Source organism: Scyliorhinus canicula, chromosome 9 (genome assembly GCF_902713615.1).
Source record: "Scyliorhinus canicula chromosome 9, sScyCan1.1, whole genome shotgun sequence".
In the NCBI taxonomy this organism is placed as follows: domain Eukaryota; kingdom Metazoa; phylum Chordata; class Chondrichthyes; order Carcharhiniformes; family Scyliorhinidae; genus Scyliorhinus; species Scyliorhinus canicula.
The window spans coordinates 77,437,098-77,440,474 of NC_052154.1; the positions used below are offsets into that span (position 1 = coordinate 77,437,098).

The window sequence follows — 3,377 nt, forward strand, 5'->3', positions numbered from 1 at the left end:
TGGGCGGGGGGGGTAGCGGGGGGTGGGGTGCGAGGGTAGTGGGGGGTGGGGTGGGGGGGTGGGGTGCGGGGGGTAGTGGGGGGGTGGGGTGCGGGGGGGGTAGTGGGGGGGTGGGGTGTGTAGTGGGGGTGGGCGGGGGGGGGGGTAGGGGGGGTGGGCGGGGGGGGGTAGTGGGGGGTGGGCGGGGGGGGGTAGTGGGGGGTGTACGGGGGGGTAGTGGGGGGTGGACGGGGGGGGGGTAGTGGGGGGACGGGGGGGTGGGGGGGGGTAGTGGGGGGGGACGGGGGGGGTAGTGGGGGTGGACGGGGGGTAGTGGGGGGGGACGGGGGGGTAGGTGGGGGTGGGCGGGGGGGGAGTAGTGGGGGTGGGCGGGGGGTAGGGGGGGGTGGGGGGGGGTTAGTGGGGGTGGGGGGGGGGGGTGGTGGGGGGTGGGCGGGGGGGTAGGGGGGGTGGGGCGGGGGGGTAGTGGGGGGGTGGGCGGGGGGGTAGTGGGGGGTGGACGGGGGGGGGGGTAGTGGGGGGGTGGACAGGGGGGGAGTAGTGGGGGGGTGGACGGGGGGGGTAGTGGGGGGTGGACGGGGGGGGTGGGTAGTGGGGGGGTGGACGGGGGGGGTAGTGGGGGGTGGACGGGGGGGGCTAGTGGGGGTGGGGGGGATAGTGGGGTGGGCGGGGGGGTGTTGGGGGGTGGGCGGGGGGGGGTAGTGGGGGCTGGGCGGGGGGGTGGGTAGTGGGGGGTGGGTGGGGGGGTAGTGGGGGGTGGGCGGGGGGGGTAGTGGGGGGTGGGCGGGGGGGGGTAGTGGGGGGTGGGCGGGGGGGTAGTGGGGGGTGGGCGGGGGGGTAGTGGGGGTGGGCGGGGGGGTAGTGGGGGGTGGGCGGGGGGGGGTAGTGGCGGGTGGGCGGGGGGGGGTAGTGGGGGGGGTTGGGCGGGGGGGGGTCAGTGGGGGGGTTGGCGGGGGGGGGTAGTGGGGGGGGGGTTGGGGGGGGGGTAGTGGGGGGGTTGGGCGGGGGGGGTAGTGGGGGGGTGGGCGGGGGGGTAGGGGGGGTGGGCGGGGGGGGGTAGGGGGGGTTGGCGGGGTGGGTAGGGGGGGGTGGGCGGGGGGGGTAGTGGGGGGTTGGGGGGGGTAGTGGGGGGGGTTGGGGGGTAGTGGGGGGGTTGGGTAGTGGGGGGTGTTGGGCGGGGGGGGGTAGTGGGGGGGTTGGGCGGGGGGGTAGTGGGGGGGTGGGCGGGGGGGGGTAGTGGGGGGGTGGGTGGGGGGGTGGGCTGGGGGGGTGGGGGGGGGGGGGGGGGGGGGGGGTGGGGGGGTGGGCGGGGGGGGTAGTGGGGGGGTGGGCGGGGGGGGTAGTGGGGGGGTGGGCGGGGGGGGTAGTGGGGGGGTGGGCGGGGGGGTAGTGGGGGGGTGGGGCGGGGGTAGTGGGGGGTGGGCGGGGGGGGGTAGTGGGGGGGGTGGGCGGGGGGGGTATTGGGGGGTGGGCGGGGGGGGGTAGTGGGGGGTGGGCGGGGGGGGTAGTGGGGGGGGGTGGGCGGGGGGGGGTAGTAGTGGGGGGTGGGCGGGGGGGTAGTGGGGGGGTGGGCGGGTAGTGGGGGGTGGGGGGGGGGTAGTGGGGGGCGGGGGGGGGGTAGTGGGGGGGGGGTAGTGGGGGTGGGCGGGGGGGGGTAGTGGGGGGTGGGCGGGGGGGGGTAGTGGGGGGTGGGCGGGGGGGGGTAGTGGGGGGTGGGCGGGGGGGGTAGTGGGGGGTGGGCGGGGGGGGTAGTGGGGGGTGGGCGGGGGGGGTAGTAGGGGTGGGCGGGGGGGGGTAGTGGGGGGTGGGCGGGGGGGGGGGTAGTGGGGGGTGGGCGGGGGGGGTAGTGGGGGTGGGCGGGGGGGTAGTGGGGGGTGGGCGGGGGGGGTAGTGGGGGCTGTGGGCGGGGGGGGTAGTGGGGGGTGGGCGGGGGGGGGGTAGTGGGGGTGGGCGGTTAGTGGGGGGTGGGCGGGGGGGGTAGTGGGGGGTGGGCGGGGGGGGGGGTAGTGGGGGGGTGGGGGTAGTGGGGGGTGGGCGGGGGGGTAGTGGGGGGTGGGCGGGGGGGGGGGTGGTAGTGGGGGGTGGGCGGGGGGGGGGGTAGTGGGGGGTGGGCGGGGGGGGGGGTAGTGGGGGGTGGGCGGGGGGGGGGTAGTGGGGGGCGGGGGGGGGGGGTAGTGGGGGGCGGGGGGGGGGGTAGTGGGGGGTGGGCGGGGGGGGGGGGGTAGTGGGGGGTGGGCGGGGGGGGGGTAGTGGGGGGTGGGCGGGGGGGGGGTAGTGGGGGGTGGGCGGGGGGGGTAGTGGGGGGTGGGCGGGGGGGGTAGTGGGGGGTGGGCGGGGGGGTGGGGTAGTGGGGGGTGGGCGGGGGTAGTGGGGTGGGGGCTGTTCAGAGGAGGAAAGTTGGGGACAGGGTTGGCAGATGTGATGAGTGCTGACCGCGGCCGGCACTGGGAAGGTGTTAATTTCCCCTCCGCCAAGGAGCGGGAAGCGGCCCCGGCCCCGGCCCCGGCCCCGGGCTGGTCCTGGTCCTGTCTCCACTCCACAACCTAGGCCGGTGTTCGCGCCGAGTCTCCGGCCTCTGAGTCAGTGCCTCGCCGGGAAGGCTCAGCAATCCCGGGAGGGGCGGATGGTGTTCCGCACTGCAGGGAGCCGGGAAATTGCCGGAACGCGGGGGCCCCGGCCTCGGGCCTCACTCACCCCCAAACCTGAGGCTTCAGCTTCAACGGAAAGTCCGCGCCACTCACTGGGCCCCTCGGTGTCTCCCGCCCACCCCGGCGGGAACCAATGGACGAGCGGCATCACCTGCCAATCACCCCTCAGCACCCAATGGGATGTGGAATCGCCCGATCAATTGGTCATCTTTGTCTTCGCTGCTCAGCCTGGGGCAAGGTGAGGAGTTCATGTCCTGCAGTGAGAGTGAGGAGTTCATGTCCTGCAGTGAGAATGAGGAGTTCATGTCCTGCAATGTGAGTGAGGAGTTCATGTCCTGCAGTGAGAATGAGGAGTTCATGTCCTGCAATCAGTGGCGGACTGGCCAGGGTGTCAGCTTGCCCGATGGCAAGTGGGCCCCCGATGAAGTGGGCCGCCTATATCAAAAGCAATGCAATAAAGAAACAAACACAGACAACTGTTTTAGTAATAAAAAGGAAAAAGAAAAAAAAAAGAGAACAGGACACAAATAAGCAGTGCATGAAAAGGAACGAAGCAGGGGAGGTAGTGGAAGGATGTGGAATAGGGAGGCCCGGGTCGGGCATAATTAAGGAAATTCCATGTTTTCAGCAAGAGTGTGTGAATTTAAAGATAAAGTTACAATTCGTGATTTGAGATGGTCAGCAAATTCAAAAGATATCAAGCAGTAGTCTTGGTTCAGCCGGTACATT

General features: G+C 73.9%; 1 protein-coding gene across 3 annotated transcripts in view; it reads right to left on the bottom strand.

Moving 5' to 3' along the window:
* Positions 1-2,763, bottom strand: part of rfwd3 (ring finger and WD repeat domain 3) — a 46,968-nt gene extending 44,205 nt beyond the window's left edge. For 2 of the 3 annotated variants that reach the window (XM_038806978.1, XM_038806979.1), the window contains exon 1: positions 2,695-2,763. The gene's annotated coding sequence lies outside the window, so the exon portion shown is untranslated. Of the gene's footprint in view, positions 1-2,433; positions 2,642-2,694 lie in introns of those variants that run through there. The other variant, XM_038806977.1, reaches the window with a different exon arrangement.
* Between the last annotated feature and the right edge of the window lie 614 nt (positions 2,764-3,377).